This window comes from Bos taurus, chromosome 1, assembly GCF_002263795.3.
Source record: "Bos taurus isolate L1 Dominette 01449 registration number 42190680 breed Hereford chromosome 1, ARS-UCD2.0, whole genome shotgun sequence".
NCBI classification, from domain to species: Eukaryota; Metazoa; Chordata; class Mammalia; order Artiodactyla; family Bovidae; genus Bos; species Bos taurus.
In genome coordinates, this window is record NC_037328.1 from 84,482,951 (window position 1) to 84,501,862 (window position 18,912).

Consider the following 18,912-nt stretch of genomic DNA (forward strand, 5'->3'; position numbering starts at 1 on the left):
GTCTTCTTGGTTTCTATGCCGTTTATTTCTGCTCTGATCTTTATGATTTCTTTCCTTCTGCTAACTTAGGGCTTTGTTTGTTCTTCTTTAGTTGCTTTAGATGTAAGTTTCCATTGTATATTTGTGATTAATATTTTTGTTTGTTTTCTGAGTTGACTGCTAAAGTTTGCTATGAACTTTATCCTTAGAACTGCTTTTGCTACATTTCATAGGTTTTGGATCATTGTGCTTTCATTTTGTTTCTAGTTTTTTTTTTTAATTTCCTCTTTGATTTCTTCAGTGATCCATTGGTTATTTAATAGCATATTGTTTTGCCTCCAAGTGTTTGTGTTTTTTAGTTTTTTTTATAATTGATTTCTAATCTCATAGTGTTGTGATCATAAAAATGCTTAACATGATTTCAATATTCTTAAATTTACTGAAGCTTGCTTTATGGCCCAGCATGTAATCAATCCTGGAGAACATGCCATGTGCACCTGAGAAGAATGTGTATTCTGCTGCCTTTGGATGGAATGCTCTGTAAATACCAATTATGTCCATCAGAACTTCCCTGGTGGCTCAGATGATAAAGAATCCACCTGCAGTGTGGGAGAACTGGGTTTGATCCTTGGGTTGGGTCCATCCAGTATAAAGTGTTATTTAAGGCTTGTGCATTCTTATTAATTTTCTATCTGGATGATTAATTGATGAAAGTGGGATTTAAAGTTGCTCACTATGATTGTGTTATTGTCAGTTTCACCCTTTATGGCTGTTGGTATTTGCCTTACATATTGAGGTGCTGCATATATACTTACAATTGTTATATCTTCTTCTTCTTTGACTTATCCCTTGACCATTATGTAGTGTCTTTCTTTGTCTCTTATAACAGTCTTTATTTTAAAGTCTAGTTTGTTTGAATATGGGTACTGCTACTCCAGCTTTCTTTTGATTTCCATTTGCACAGAATACCTTTTTCCGTTCTGTCATTTCAATCTGTATGTGTCCCTAGATCTGAAGTGGGTCTCTTGTAGACATACATGGGTCCTTTTTGGTATCCACTTATCCAGTCTATGTCTTTTGGTTGCAACAGTTAATCCATTTACATTTAAGGTAATTATCAATATGTATATTCTTATTGCCATTTTGTTAATTGTTTTGGATTTGTTTTCATAGGCTTTTTTTTTTCTTCCCTTCCTCTTTTGCTCTCTTTTTTGTAATTTGATGACTAAATTTAGTGATAAGTTTGGATTCTTTTTTCTTCTTGTGTGTGCATCTATTGTAGATTTTTGATTTGCTATGATATAGTTTTGATTTGTTACAATGAGATTTTGATATCAGATCAGATCAGATCAGTCGCTCAGTCGTGTCCGACTCTTTGCAACCCCATGAATCGCGGCACGCCAGGCCTCCCTGTCCATCACCAACTCCCGGAGTTCACTGAGACTCACGTCCATCGAGTCAGTGATGCCATCCAGCCATCTCATCCTCTGTCATCCCCTTCTCCTCTTGCCCCCAATCCCTCCCAGCATCAGTCTTTTCCAATGAGTCAACTCTTCGCATGAGGTGGCCAAAGTACTGGAGTTTCAGCTTTAGCATCATTCCTTCCAAAGAAATCCCAGGGCTGATCTCCTTCAGAATGGACTGGTTGGATCTCCTTGCAGTCCAAGGGACTCTCAAGAGTCTTCTTCAACACCACAGTGCAAAAGCATCAACTCTTTGGCGCTCAGCCTTCTTCACAGTCCAACTCTCACATTCATACATGACCACAGGAAAAACCATAGCCTTGACTAGACGAACCTTTGTTGGCAAAGTAATGTCTCTGCTTTTGAATATGCTATCTAGGTTGGTCATAACTTTCCTTCCAAGGAGTAAGTGTCTTTTAATTTCATGGCTGCAGTCACCATCTGCATATAAACAAGACTATTTTAAGTTGCTGGTCTTTTAATTTCATATGTATTTCTAATATCCTCCATTTGTGCTTTCTTTCTACAATTGCTGGTTTTAATATCACATTTGTGTGCACATGATTTCCTACCTTTACCGAATGTTTGCCTTTACTGGGGAGCTTTTCCATTCATAATTTTCCCCTTTATAGTTGTGGCTTTTTGTTTTCTGTTTAGAGAAGTTCCTTTAATATTTGTTGCAAAGCTGGTCTGATGGTGTTGAATTCTCTTAACTTTTGCTTGTTTGTAAAGTTTTTGATTTCTTCAACAAATCTGAATGAGAGCCTTGCTAGGTAGAATATTCTTGGTTGTAGGTTATTCCCTTTCACCACTTAAATATGCTGTGCCACTCTCTTCTGATCTACAGAGTTTCTGCTGAGAAATCAGCTGATAATCTTATGGGAGTTTCCTTGTATTTTATTTGTTGCTCTTCCTTTGTTGTTTTTAGTATTTCTTTTGTCTTTAGTTTTTGTCACTTTGATTACAGTAAGTCCCCTACATATGAACCTTTAAGTTGTGAACTTTCAAAGATGCAAATGTGTGTTCCATCAATATCAGTACAAGGAAAATTGTAACTTGCCCTCTGTCTCCTATTGCTGATGATCCTTCAGCTCTACCATCTCCCACTTCCTCTCCCTCCTCCAGTCAGTAACTCTTGCCTATTCACTCGATGCCAGCCCCTGTCTGCCATATGTTGTTCTGTACTATTGTACTTTTCAAGGTACTGTACAGTAAGATTAAAAATGTTTTCTTTATTTTTTGTGTTTGTTTTTTATGTATTATTTGTGTGAAAGGTATTATAAACCCATTAGAGTACAGTACTTTATAGCTGATTGTGTTAGTTCTGTACCTAGGCTAACTCTGTTGGGCTTACAAATTGCACTTATGAATGTACTCTCAGAATGGAACTCATTTGTGTGTAGGAGACTTGTTGTACTGAGACAACGGAGCCTTATGTGTCTCACATGTCTCTTCTTGGGTTTATCCTGCCTTAGACTCTGTACTTCCTGGACTTGGGTGACTTGTTTTCCTTTCCCATGTTAGACAAGTTTTCAGCTATTATGTCTTCAAATATTTTCTTAGGCCCCATCTCTCTCTCTTCTCCTTCTAGGACCCCTATAATGCAAATGTTGCTGCATATAATGTCTCAAAGTTCTCTTAGACTGTTTTCATTTCTTATCATTCTTCTTTCTTTATTCTGTTCCATGGCAGTGATTTCCACCATTCTGTCTTTCAGGTCCCTTATCCATTCTTCTGTCTCAGTTATTCTGCTATTGATTCCTTCTAGTGTATTTTTCATTTCACTTATTATATTGTTCATCTATGTTTGTTCTTTATTTCTCATAGGTCTTTGTTAAACATCTTTTGCATCTTCTCAATCCTTGCCTCCGTTCTTTTTCTGAGGTCTCAGATCATCTTCACTATCATTATTCTGAATTCTTTTTCTAGCAGGTTGCCTATCTTCACTTCATTTAGTTCTTCTGGGCTTTTATCTTATTCCTTCATCTGGGACATATTCCTCTGTTGTCTCATTTTGTCTAACTTCCTGTGATTTCACTTTCTGTTCCACAGGCTGCAGGACTGTAGTTTTTCTTGCTTCTGCTCTCTGTCCTCTGGTGAATGAGGCTATGTAAGATGCTTGTGCAGCCTTCCTGATGGGAGGGACTTCACTGATTGGTGGAACTAGTTCTTGTTTCTCTGGTGAGCAAGGCTGTGCTCAGGAAAACTTTATGTAGCCTGTCCATTGATGGGTGGGGCTGTGTTCCTGCCCTGTTGGTTGTTTGGCCTGTGGTATCCCAGCACTGGAGCCTATAGGCTGTTGGGTGAAGCTAACAGTGGCCTCCAGGAGAGTTTACAACAATGAGTACTTCCAGAACTGCTGCTGCCAGTGTCTTTGTCCCTGCAGTGAGTCACAACTCCTTCTCCTCCCTTGCTTCCACAGGAGACCCTCCAATACTAGCAGGTAGGTCTGACTCGGTCTCTTATGAAGCCACTGTTTTTACCACCCTTGGGTTCTGGTGCACACAGGACCTTGTGTGTGCCCACCAAGAGTGGAGTCTCTGTTTCCCAGGTCCCATAGATCTCCTGCAATGAAACCCCACTGGTTACCAGAGCCCAGATTCTTTGGAGCTCCCTCCTTTCTTTTGCTAGATACTCAGGCTTGGAAGCATGACGTGGGGCTCTGATCTTTCACTCCTATGGGAGGGACTCCATGGTGCCATTGCTGTCTAGTCTGTGGGTCACCCACCCAGTGAATATAGGATTTGAACTTATCACAATTGTGTCCCTCCTACTGTCATTGTGGCTTTTCTTTGTCTTTGGCTGTAGGGTATTTTTTGGTAGGTTTCAATGTTTTCTGTTGGATGGTTGTTCAGCAGTTAGCTATGATTTTGGTGTTTCTGTAAGGAGGGGTGAGTTCATAACCTTCTACTCCACCATTTTAAGCTTGAGCAGTCCAAAGAGTTAAGTTTAGAAAGGAAGAGAAAGAATGAAAAGAGGCAAAGATATGTGGTGAGATGGTCATGAGGATTTTGCTGTTGTTTTGCAATTCTATTCTGAGTTTGTGTCTCTACCATCATTCTGATTTATTGAGCATATACTATGTGATATAATGTGATAGAGGGAATCGTTTAGAAAGTAAACCTTAATTATTACATATTTATTTCATTAGACATTTTCATTAAGCTTTGATGTCTAAGACATTGTACTAGGCATTTAAAGTGAATCGTCCTTCACTTATTGAATGTGAATTTAAAGGAGGGTACATATTCTGGTCCCATTTATCAGAAACAACCCCACAACGGGCATGGAAAAGACAAATGAAGTAATTACCATTTATATTATTCATGACCCGCAGGGCATATATATCATGTAATCAAATGTATATACACCTTTTTTTTTTTTTTTCCCCCATTTGGGAAGCAAACCATCTCTCTTTTCCTTCTATAGACTTAATTGAAAAACTCTCTTCAGAATACTAAGAGAACCTGTAATTCAAGTGAAACTTTTAATAGATATGTAAGTTAGCTTCTCACATGAAGTCTGATAAAAAATTTATAGAAAGTGGGCAATAAACTTAATAAGGTGTTATATTAATTTGCAGAATAAATATTAGTACAGTGCATGAACCTAAATGACAGCAACAAATTATAAAGCTTAGCATGCAATTAATCAGTAACTGAACACTATATAGAGAGAATATGCTCATTCTTAGATCAGTCAAAGAGCAGCTATTTGGTGTCAGAGCCACCATTTGAACTAATGACACCTTAAACTTATTTTTAAACATTCTGTCATGCAATACCTACACTTTATGAGTGTTTTCAGCTCAGTCTTTTAGCATATGTTGTACATGCTAATGTGTTCTCAAGGCAGGATGGTCCTAATGACCAAGAAGTAATGGTCATATATATGCTCAAGTGAATTTTCTGATGTCAAATTTATGAACAGTAATAATAACAGTACATCTCCAAGTAATTAGCAGGCTAACATTATCTTAGATTTCAAACATAGGAACTAAAAAATGCCTGAAACTTGCCAGTTAATTGATCCTTCTGCCATGAAAGCTTTTTAAAAATTCTTAATTATTTTATCAAATTTGAGTTTGAAGTATGTTTTCTGTTCTTTAAATCAAAGTGTTATTGTTACAGTCAGTTAAAAAAAGCCAGAGAAGTCACCTTGATGTAATTTTCTGATAAAAAGTCTGATAAGTGCTTTTAATTAATTATCTTAAAATAAAAATAATATAAATACTGATGATCTTCAAAGCAGATTGAAGTTCTGAGGTTACTTTAAATTGACTAAAATGCTGTTTGTTAATGTGAATATTGATTAACGCAATAGATATTTCTGTTTTGTGCTGAAATGGAATAAACTTCAAAAAAACAGTTCATCTATTAAAATCAACTAATAAGAAAGAGGGAAAGAACTGTCCTTTACTAGGCATCTACTCTGAGATGCCTTACACATTTGATTTTATTTAATCATCACCATAACCAAATGAAGTAGGGACTCTCTCTACTTTACAGAAAAATAAACTGAGTCTCAGAAAGATTAAGTAACTTGATTAATATCCATAGCAAGGAAATAGCAGTGGGATTTATATTTTTTCCTAGTGATGTTAAGTATTCATTCCAGAAAAAGCACTGCCTATCTAAAAAGATAACACTAAAATAACCAAAGGAATCAGTTCACAGCATCTTACTACTATTTCAGCACTATTCAGGTCTAACAACACACTGGAAGCTGATTATTATTAATTCATATATTACATATGAGGGGATGTAGGGGGTTAAATAACTAGTACAAGGCTGTACTATACAGTAGAGCCTGAATGTGAACACAAGTTTTTGGACTTTTTAAAAATTGGAGTATAGTTGCTTTACACTGCTATGTCAGTTTCTGCTGTACAGCTAAGTAAATCAGTCATATATAAACATGTGTCTCCTCTTTTCTGGATTTCCTTCCCATTTAGGTCACCACAGAGCACAGAGTAGAGTTCCTTGTACTATACTGTAGGTCTTCATTAGTTATCTCTTAATACATGAGGCTAAGTCACTTCAGTCGTGTCCGACTCTGTGTGACCCCATAGATGGCAGCCTACCAGGCTCCCCTGTCCCTGGGATTCTCCAGGCAAGAACACTGGAGTGGGTTGCCATTTCCTTCTCCAATGCATGAAAGGGAAAAGTGAAAGTGAAGTCGCTCAGTCGTGTCCGACTCTTCGCGACCCCATGGTCTGCAGCCTACCAGGCTCCTCCGTCCATGGGGTTTTCCAGGCAAGAGTACTGGAGTGGGGTGCCATTCCATGTCCTACCTATTGTAAATAGTGCTGCAATGAACAATAGGGTGAATGTATCTTTCTGAATTATGGTTTTCTCTGGGTATACACTCTGTAGTGGGATTGCTGGGTCATACAGTAGTTTTATTTTTAGTTTTTAAAGGAAACTCCATACTGTTTTCACCATAGTGGTTGGTTGTGTCAATTTACATTCCCACCAAACAGTGCAAGAGGGTTTCCTTTTGTCCACACCGTTTTCAGGATTTATTGTTTGTAGATTTTTTGATGGTGGCCATTTTGACCAGTGTGAGGTGATCACTCACTGTGGTTTTGAGTTGCTTTCCTCTAATAATTAGTGCTGTGGAGCATAGTTTCATGTGTTTATTAGCCATCTGTATATCTTCTTTGGAAAAATGTCTATTTAGGGCTTCTATCTGATTTTTGATTTTTTTTTTTTATGTTGAACTGCATGAGCTGTATGTATATTTTGGAGATTAATCCTTTGTCAGTTCCTTTGCTTGCAAATATCTTCTTCCATTCTGAGAATTGTCTTTATGTCTTGTTTATGGTTTCCTTTGCTGTGCAAAAGCTTTTAAGTTTAATAAAGTCCCATTTGTTAATTTTTGTTTTTATTTTCATTACTCTAGGAGGTGGATCAAAAAAGATCTTCCTGTAATTTATGTCAAAGAGTTTTATATTTTTCCTCTAAGAATTTTATATTGTCTGGCCTTACATTTAGGTCTTTAATCCATTTTGAGTTTATTTTTGTCTTTTAGAGAGTGTTGTAATTTCTTTCTTTTACATGTAGCTATACAGTTTCCCTGGATAAGGAAATGGCAACTCACTCCAGTATTATTACCTGAAAAACTTCATGGACAGAGGAGCCTGGCAGGCTATAGTCCATGGGCTCGCAAAGAGACTCAAAACACAACTTAGTGACTGAACAACAACAATATCCAGTTTCCCAGCATCACTTACTGAAGAGACTGTCTTTTCTTCTTAGTATATTCTTGCCTCCTTTGTCATAGATTAGGTGACCACAGGTGCATAAATAAAAGCCTATGACCACAGGTTTATCTCTGGGCCCTATGACCACAGGTTTATCTCTGGTCTTTCTATCCTGTTCCAATGATCTATATATCTGTTTTTTTGTGCCAGTACCATACTGTCTTGATTACTATAGCTTTGTAGTATTGTTTGAAGTCAGGGACCCTGATTCCTCCAGCTCCATTTTTTTTCCTCGATTGCTTTGGGTATTTGAAGTCTTTTCTGTTTCCATACAAATTACATATTTTTTGTTCGAATTCTATGAAAAATGCCATTGGTAATTTGATAGGGGTTTCCTTGAATTTGTAGATTGCTTGGGTAGTATAGTCATTTTCACAATTTTGATTCTTTCAATCTGAGAACATGGTATATCTCTCTATCTGTGTTTTCTTTAATGTCTTTCATTGTTATCTTATAGTTTTATGCATACAGGTCTTGCTTATTACTAGGTATTTATCCTTTTTGTCGCCATGGTAGATGAGATTGTTTCCTTAATTTCTCTTTTTGATCTTTCATTGTTAATGTATAGAAATGCAAGAGATCTCTGTGTATTAATTTTGTATCCCGAAACTTTATTTAAATTCACTGATGAACTCTAGAATTTTTCTGGTGGCATGTTTAAGATTTTCTATGTATAGTATCATATCATCTGCAAACAGTGACAATTTTATTTCTTTCCCAATTTTGATTCCTTTTATTTCTTTTTCTTCTCTGATTGCCATGTCCAGAACTTCCAAAACTATGCTGAATAATAGTGACAAGGATAGATACCCTTGTCTTGTTCCTGATCTTAGAGGAAATGCTTTCAGGTTTTCACCACTGAGAATGATGTTTGCTGTGATTTGTCATAAATGGCCTTTATTATGTTGAGGTATGTTCCCTCTCTTTCCACTTTCTGGAGACCTTTTATCATAAATGTGTCTTGAATATTGTCAAAAGCTTTTCCTGTATCTATTGAGATGATCATATAGTTTTCATTATATGGTATATCACATTGATTGATTTTTGGATGTTGAAGAATCCTTGCATTGCTGGGATAAATCCCACTGATCATAGTGTATGACCCTTTTAATGTGTTGTTGGATTTAGTTTGCTACTATTTTGTTCAGGATTTTTGCATCTATGTTCATCAGTGATAGTGATGCCACATCACCCTCATACCAAAACCAGACAAAGATACCACAAAAAAGGAAATTACAAGCCAATATCACTGATGAGTCTTTGTTTTTTACAAGGTTTTATTTTTTACAAGGTTGTGCATGTGATTCCAACTATCAATGTCATTTACCTCATCTACACATGTACAAATTGTACTCTTCTTTAAAGGCCAAGATAAATGACATCTTCTCCATGAAATCTCCTCCAGTCTTCCTAGTCTGAAGTACCCTTTCCTTTCTCTGAACTTCCACTGTATGTGTTTGTACTTCATTAGCATTTTTCACTATCTACAATAAAGTGTTATGCAACTGTTACATATTTTACATACTTTAAAATTATACGTCTATAAAATATATATTATACTTATTTGTCCCTTATTTTGCACTAACAGAGGGAAGAAGTGTCCCAGAATTAGGTATGGAAGCAAAGGGATGCCAGCTTTGGTTTACAAGCTATATATAGACGTTTACTGAAAGTTTATCATTTAAGTGGGGGTTATTTGTAAAATAATGGGAAGATTTTGTGGTCTTTGATGGCTGGTAATAGAGTTGCCCTTTCTATATGTAATTTTAAAAGTTGACATATATTAACTCTCTTGGTGAAAGAAATATTTATGTAAGTGAAAGGTTTCAAATCTGTGCATATATTTGAATGGGAAGAAAGGAATAATCTCCTGTATTCAAGGAGAAGAAGTTCAGAGTTCATGGTAGAAATAAGGAGAGAAAATTTAGTGTTGATATCAGATCTGATCTACTCATCGTTAGAAACAGGGAGCCTTTTGGTTCTATGTCTATGGAGTTATGCTACTCACTCCCCCATCAAGAAAGAATCTGCTTGAGAGTGTAATGAGCAGACAGCCTCCAGATGTTGCACCTTTGGGATCCTCTACAGTCTTCAGCTTCAAGCTCATGATCTTCTAGGCCTGCTCACAGCCAGTAACAGCCCAGGAGGGGTTCACCAAGTACTGCAGAGCCAGGTCATTTTGGCTCCATATGGACCTCTTCTAATCTTTGCTCTGGGCTTCCCCATTGCCTTGGCTGGGACTTTCTTGAGCTACTGCAGTTTGAGGCTTTTCCTACCCATCCCTCCTTCCTTTATTCTGTCCATTCACAAGTGACAAAACAGCACTGTGATACAAAGGCTTTTCCTTCCTATTCTTCACAGCAATTTATTTCCCCTAATACATTCCTTGCATTTCTAAGTCCATCCCTGTATTTGCTTCCAGGAGTACCTGAATCTACACAGCTTCACACTATCACGTTGAGCAACCATCATGGCAAAATTGGATTTGAGTACCCACAAGACTTGAATTCATTCATCTATTCAACTTATTTTAAAAATATTTTTGAGCATTAACCATGTGACAAGCACTTTTGTTCTAGAAACTAGTCATATAGGAATGAACAAGGCAGACAAGACTTATGCTTTGAATAGAATCTACATTTATAAGGAAAGCAATTAAATGATTATTGTTTCTCACTTATGTGTTATTTCATAAGGCTATGTAGCTCATGAGTATTTCCCAATTCTTAGCAACTTGATGTCTCAGAAGGTTTCTTTATGTCCTTCCTCTCTTTCTGTCCCTCCTGTACCCTCTCCCTCCTTCCTTTACTTCCTCCCTCCTCTTTCTTTCCTTCCTTCCTCCTTTCTCTCTTCCTTCCCCCCCTCTCTCTCTTACTTTTCTTTCTCCCCCTTCTCTCTTTCCTTTAAATTTTTTTCTTCCCTCCTTCCTTCCATCAGAATAATTACTAATATATGTTGCTAATGAAAGAAAACCTATAGGTGGTAGTAGATTTGGAGGCCACACCTTAATTTCAGTGCAGGCAAACCATATTTCAACTTGGACAAGATTAAGGATCCATTGTCGACACAGGACCGAGGAAAAGAAGGGAAAAGTCTGGGCTGTCGAAATATTGGTTGGCTGCTGGTTTGAGTTGATATTGGAGGGTTTGGTTTCTTTCATATTCCAGGGAATTTTGCATGTAAAAATATACTCAACACCATCTATATCTTTTTTTTTATTGCCAAATTTGTATTGTCATGAGGACGGATCAATTGGTAGACTCTTTTTCTAGTTGGTTATTATCTGTGGCCACTGGGGTTTTTCCTTGTTGTTGGTACTGTAATTACCTTTTATGGATCTATTTGACTTAAGTTTCCTGTGCTCTCTCTTTTTTGTACACACAGAAACAAGTACATAGCTGTACATTAAACATACACATAAACTTACAGAAGAAAAAATATTCACTTGCACCTATATTTTACTACTTATTAACATAAATAAAATACCATCTTTGCATTAAAACTACTTTTGTACACCATTTATTTATCTATTCTTACTTCAAAACATGAAACCCACTGGAAAATTCACCACTATAATTAGAAATAAGCTAAACTCTCTTGGAATATTTTCTGTGTGAATCTATATTGCTTCTAAAAGTAATAATAGATTGCTCTTACAAGTTCCCCCATGCAGTTAGCTTACTATACATTACTATCCTTTTGGTTAATGTACAACATTCAAAAAAAATTTTTTTAACTGAAAGAGTTCTTTCCAATAAGAATAATGTTACAAAATAATAGTTCTAAAAATACTCATTACAAATGAAGGGGCAAATAGATACATTGCTTTGAATATCACCATTATCAAAAGTACTAGAAAAGGTCTACAAAAAGGTGTAGACACCCTGTTGAAGAGCCTCTAGATGCAGAATTCTTTGCTCTGGGATATCCAGCTGAATTCCACTTTCATAATATTTTATTATGAAATCTGATTTAATTCAGATGACTACTACCTACTACTGTAGGCAAGAATCCCTTATAAGAAATGAAGGAGCCCTCATAGTAAAGTGTCCAAAATGCAGTACTTGGATGCAATCTAAATAATGACAGAATTGTTGCAGGAAGGGGGGCCCCTTCCAAGGACCGAAACTGGGCTCTTGTCTAACACTCGGAAATGAATTGTCCAAGGACACACATGTGCTGACAAAGCAAGAGACTTTATTGGGAAAGGGTACCTGGGTGGAAAGCAGTAGTGTAAGGGAGCCCAGGAGAACAGCTCTGCCATGGAGCTCACAGTCTGCCATGGAGCTCACAGTTTATGGTGATGGGATTAGTTTTCAGGTTGTCTTTAGCCAATCACTCTGACTCAGAGTCCTTCATGGGGGTGTATGCCTTGTTCAGCCAAGATGGATGCTGGAGAAAAGGATTCTGGGAGGTGGTCGAACATGTGGTGTCTCCTTTTGACCTGTCCTGAACTCTTCTGGTTGGTGGTGGCTTATTAGTTCTGTGTTCCTTACCAGGACCTCCTGTTGTAAAGCAACACATGCAAATGGTCACTATGGTGCCTGGTCAGGGTGGATGGTATCAGTCAGTGTGCTTCCCCTAACGGAATGATCTGTGTTCATTTCCAAGGCAAACCATTCAATATCACAGTAATCCAAGTCTATGCCCCAACCAGTAATGCTAAAGAAGCTGAAATTGAACAGTTCTATGAAGACCTACAAGACCTTCTAGAACTAACACCCAAAAAAGATGTCCTTTTCATTATAGGGGACTAGAATGCAAAAGTAGGAAGTCAAGAAACACTTGGAGTAACAGGCAAATTTAGCCTTGGAGTACAGAATGAAGCAGGGCAAAGGTTAACAGAGTTTTGCCAAAAGAACGCACTGGTCATAGCAAACACCCTCTTCCAACAACACAAGAGAGGACTCTACACATGGACATCACCAGATGGTCAACACCGAAATCCGATTGATTATATTCTTTGCAACCAGAGATGGAGAAGTTCTATACAGTCAACAAAAACAAGACTGGGAGCTGACTGTGGCTCAGATCATGCACTCCTTATTGCCAAATTCAGACTTAAATTGAAGAAAGTAGGGAAAACCACTAGACCATTCAGGTATTAACTAAATCAAATATCCCTTACAAATATACAGTGGAAGTGACAAATAGATTCAAGGGATTAGATCTGATAGAGTGCCTGAAGAACTATGGATGGAGGTTCATGACATTGTATAGGAGGCAGTGATCAAGACTGCAAGAAAAAGAAATGCAAAAAGGCAAAATGGTTGTCTAGGAGGCCTTATAAATAGTTGAGAAAAGAAGAAAAGTGAAAGGCAAAGGAGAAAAGGAAAGATATACCCATTTGAATGCAGAGTTCCAAGGAATATCAAGGAAAGGTAAGAAAACCTTCCTTAGTGATCGATGCAAAGGAATAGAGGAAAACAAGAGAATGGGAAAGACTAAAGATCTCCTCAAGAAAATTAGAGATACCAAGGGAACATTTCATGCAAAGATGGGTACAATAAAAGACAGAAATGGTATGGACCTAACAGAAGCAGAAGATATTAAGAAGAGCTGGCAAGAATACACAGAAGAACTATACAAAAAAGATCTTCATGACCCAGATAACCATGATGGTGTGATCACTCACCTAGACCCAGACATTCTGGAATGCAAAGTCAAGTGGGTCTTAGGAAGCATCATTATGAACAAAGCTAGTGGAGGTGATGGAATTCCAGTTGAGCTATTTCAAATCCTAAAAGATGATGCTATGAAAGGGCTACATTCAATATGCCAGAAAATTGGGAAAACTCAGGAATGGCCACAGGACTGGAAAAGGTCAGTTGTCATTCCAATCCGAGAGAAGGGCAATACCAAAGAATGTTCAAACTACCACACAATTATACTCATCTTACATGCTAGCAAAGTAATGCTCAAAATTCTCCAAGCCAGGCTTCAACAGTATGTGAACCGTGAACTTCCTGATGTTCAAGCTAGATTTAGAAAAGGCAGAGGAACCAGAGATCAAATTGCCAACATCTGTTGGATCAGAGAAAAAGCAAGAGAATTCCAGAAAAAATCTACTTCTACTTTATTGATTATGCCAAAGTCTTTAACTGTGTAGATCACAACAAACTGTGGAAAATTCTTTAAGAGATGGGAATATCAGACTACCTTACCTGCCTCCTGAGAAACCTGTATGCAGGTCAAGAAGCAATACTTAGAACTGGACATGGAACAATAGACTTTCCCAAGTTGGGAAAGGAGTACATCAAGGCTGTATATTGTCACCCTACTTGTTTAACTTATATGCAGACTACATCATGCGAAATGCTCGACTGGATGAAGCACAAGCTGGAATCAAGATTTCCAGGAGAAATATCAATAACCTCAGATATGCAGATGACACCACCTTTATGGCAGAAATCAAAGAAGAACTAAAGAGCCTCTTGATGAAAGTGAAAGAAGAGAGTAAAAAAGTTGGCTTAAAACTCAACATTCAGAAACCTAAGATAATGGCATCTGGTCCCATCACTTCATGGCAAATAGATGAGGAAACAATGGAAACAGTGATAGACTATATTTTCTTGGACTCCATAATCACTTCCAATGTGACTGCAGCCATGAAATTAAAAGATGCTTGCTCCTTGGAAGAAAAGCTATGACCAACCTAGACATCATATTACCTTGTTGACAAAGGTCCTTCTAGTCAAAGCTATAGTTTTTCCAGTAGTCATGTACAGATGTGAGAATTGGACTATAATGAAAGCTGAGTGCCAAAGAACTGATGCTTTTGAACTGTGGTATCAGTGAAGACTCTTTAGAGTCACTTGGATGGCCAGGAGATCAAACCAGTCAATCCTAGTCCTGAATATTCATTGGAAAGACTGATGCTGAAGTTGAAGCTCCAATACTTTGGCCACCTGATGCGAAGAACTGACTACTTAGAAAGATTGAAGGCAGGAGGAGAAAGGAACGACAGAGGATGAGATGTTTGGATGGCATCACCGACTCCATGGACATGAGTTTGAGAAGGCTCCAGGAGATAATGAAGGACAGGGAACCTGGCATACTGCAGTCCATGGGGTTTCAAAGAGTTGGACACAACTGAGCAACTGAACTGAATTGATTATTTGATTAAAAACAAGACCCAGAGTCTCTTATAGCCAATACCTAGAACTATCATAATCTAATATTACCTCAAAAGTAAGTTTTTATTGTTCTAATTTATTCTCTTCTAAGACAATATTTTTTAACCATCTAGTACATTTTATTTGTTAAAGCACTTTCATGCATATTATATTTCAAGTTTTTGTCAGGGAGATAAAGTAATTAAATACGAACTTACAATTAAATCATTTATCATTTCTCTTCATATCATTAACCAAAAAAATATAATAGAAAAAGTGCAAAATCACAATAGCAATAAAATATTAAAGCATCTAGGAACTAACATATTGAATGCACAAGACCCTTAAAAAGTAAAGCTTTTAATAATAAAGATATTATAATTGGATACTCTTAATTAAAAAAAGGAATCTTGGCCCCACCTCACACCCTACACCTACACACACACACACTGAATTATAAATCTAAGTGTAAAATGCACTACAATGAAGCTTCTAAAATAATATAGGAGGGTTTCTTCATGAGCTTGAAAAATACTATCCATAAAGGAAAAAAAGATAAATCGGACCAAATTAAAATTAACAACCTTCTCTACATCAAAGCCCACCATTAAAAGAGTGAAAAGCCACAAATCAGAAGGTGGTAATACATATATTTGATAATGATGCATACCCAAAATATATAAAGTCCTACAGTTTAATGAGGCAAGACAATTCAACTCTAAAAAGGGTTAAATACTTAAATAGGCAATTTATAAAAGAAGAATGGTCATCAAACTGATAAGAAAGTGCTCAATTTCACTAATACCAGGAACATGCAAAATAAAACCATCATATGATATCACTATACACTTATTAAAATGGCTAAAATGCAAAAATAAGTGTTGATGAAGATGTGGAACAACTAGAACCCTCATGCTGGAGTGGTAAATGGGAACAACTATGATACAACTTAGGGATGAAACAACAACAAACCACTATTTTGGAAACTTCTGGCAGTGTCTAGTAAAGCTGACTACAGGCAAACTAGAGCAAAGGCAAACTCCACAACTGCGCACTTTTAGTCATAGACCCAACAGAGATACATACATTTTTTTCACCAAAAGATATTTACAAGAATGTTCATAGCAGCACTATTCTTAGTAGTCCCAAACTGGAAACAACCCAAATATATATCACAATGGGTAAATTGTGGTATATTTATAAATGGAATACTACAGAGCAATGGGAGTAAACAAACTCAACTACATACCACAGAATAGGTGAATCTCACAAAGACAATGTTGAGTGAATGATGCCAGACTCAAGTATATACTGCATGATTTCAATTTTATAAAGCTCAAAAATAAGCTAAATAGAAATCAGGACAGTGGTACTGGAGGAGAGAAGGGATAATGTAGGCTTAGATAATGACTAGGAGGGTAGCTAATGGTGGCTTCTAGACTTCTCATGTTTTTTTATCTGGGTGCTGCTTACATAGGGCTTTCGGGGTGGCTCGGTGGTAAAGAATCCACCTGCTAGTGCAGGAGATGTGGGTTCCATCTCTGGGCCGCGAAGATCCCTGGAAGAGGGCATGGCAACCCACTCCAGTATTCATGCCTGGGAAATCCCATGGATGGGAGGGCCCTGGCAGCCTACAGTCCTGGGGTCGCAAAGAGTTGGACATGACGGAGCAACTGAGCACACACGTACACCGTAGGTTTACTTTGTTAAAATTAGTGGGTTTACTTTGTTAAAATTAGTCAAAGTGTACACTTACAATCTGTATGCTTTATGTCTATTATATCAATAAAAAGTTTAGATGAGAAAGAAAAAGGAAAACATACTGGATTCTAGATCTCAAAAGAAGCAGAACTATAAATGAAAATTTTTAACTTAGAAATCACTAAAAGGGACATAAATGAAAATCTAAAAAACTGGTGAAAAAATGTTCATGGTTGGGATAATTTAACATTAAGATAATTGTCCTCTCTAAATATGTAAATTCCATGTAATTTCATAATGATTTTTAAGGAATTCAACTAATATTCTAAAACATATACTGAACAATAAAGGTGAATAGACAGCCAAGACAATTTTGAAAAACAAAAGTAGAGAAGAGTCCTTATCAAATATAATGAAATACTACAAAATGTGTTTCTGTGACAGAAGCAGACTAATGGGATACTACAGGAGCAGACCCACACATATAAGAAGTTAAGAAAGAATGGATTATTTAATAAATAATTGCTGGGAAAACTGAACCTTTTCTAATAAGACTAATAATTAAGGTGGCTCCCTACCTTAAATAAAATTAAAAGGTAAATTCCATACAGTTGAAATACCTAAAAAGAAGCTATAAGGCAAATTGAAGAAAAATGATTCAAAGTGCACAAACCACAAGATGAAAAACTACAGACTAAGAGAATTTGTCCAACAAAACAGAGCATAAAGTTAACGGATGACTTCTTTCCAGCTTATCAACGTCTACTTACCTGGAAAGATGAGAGAATCTGTATATCCTTCCATGTGAGCCCTTGTGATTTATTCAGGTTGTAGGGTAAGCTTCCTTTTAGTCAATCCAAGGAGGATCAGAGTGACCAAACAAAGTAAGTTCCAAAGGCTGGAAGCAGAAACAATGTGATGCTCTGGAAGTTCCTTTCTGCACATTCCCTTCTGTTGCTGGAGGGCCTTGGGGCAGCCCTTCAGTGTAGGTGCTCTGCAACAAGTCGGCTAAGACAGGCTGACCCCGGAGCTTTTGCAGTGTCTCCCCTACGGCACTGGTCAGGTCTCCATAAGCCTCGTCAAGGTTCAATCATAACAAAAGGAGACCTCACTTCTACATTGGCTTCCTGGTACTCAGTGAGGTCCGCATTCCCACGGGGCTCACAAACTCGTGCCAGTAGACCATCTGGACATAAAACTTCTTAGCATCATCTGCCCACATATTTCTAGTGACCCCAAGCGCACGAGCTTTATAATGTCCTACAATTGCTCCACCCAGAATTCCATGATTTATACTGTACAACCGCACGCGGTTTAGTCCTCAAAACGGGATTTTGTCATTGCTCCACATGAGCAGAAAAAAAAAAAAAAGTCCATGTCTACCCGAGCAATGGTCCTGTCCCTCAGACATTTTTCAAGGTGATCAGGACAAAACTGCAACTCGCGGATGCCACCGATGCTGGGCTCCGTGTCCACTGGTCTTAGATAGCGGTCCCCTTTCTGGTAGCAGGCCAGTTGCTCTCAAGAGAGAGTTATTCCCTAAAACGACAGAAGAAAGAACCAAGGGCTGAAAAGACTCCGTGCTAGCGGACTGCACAGCTGGGCAGGCTCAGCTGAGGCCACGCGCTCAGCTGATCACCCTCCTGATGGGACGGGCGGGCTCGCACATGCAGCCAACCTTTGACGTGTCTGCGCACCGAGCCCCTAGGTCTCCCGGGACGCCTTCTAAATGTTCTGTTTCCATGCCATAATGAACTCTGCCCTCCATACTCCCAACTGTTCTAATGAACCACAATTGTTATTATATTTTGGCTTGGATGTTTGAATCATCACAGGGTTGAGTAGCAGTTCTTTCAGTTCGATCTGTTGTCATTTCACCACATGCTCTCATCTTAGAAAAATCTTGTTCTTCTATAACCATAGGACGTTCTGTCACCATCCTATTTGTTTCTGTTCTAAAACGTGAACCTTCCAAGGAGTTCCTTTGAGTGTGATTTGAAACCATGATCTGTTCTTTATGAGGACTTATGATGGCAAGATGTGTACAGGTGCAGCTGCCTGAGTAGGTGAAATGCTTTTAATAGAAAGGCTGGGAAATGCCATTTTTAAAAGTGTGCACTCTTACATCAGATTTCTTTCTAAATGAAAAGATTTTAATAATATAAGTTTTTTTTGCTGCAGTGGCAATATGGATCGAATTGCATGAATGGATTTCATAAGCCAAGGCTTGCTTTTCTTCAGAACCAGTATTCTCTGAAATGGGCTACCTTGGAATCTATGATTTTGATCACTCAGCAGCCCCTCCCCCCCCCCCTTTTTGTTACTAACATTCTAGTTTTCCTTCTGGGGAAAAGGAAAAATTCCATGCTGTTCTAGTGAGAGAGTCATG

At 37.7% G+C, this 18,912-nt stretch overlaps 1 pseudogene; it reads right to left on the reverse strand.

Moving 5' to 3' along the window:
- Positions 1-18,291, reverse strand: part of LOC100138913 (uncharacterized) — a 168,406-nt pseudogene extending 150,115 nt beyond the window's left edge.
- Between the last annotated feature and the right edge of the window lie 621 nt (positions 18,292-18,912).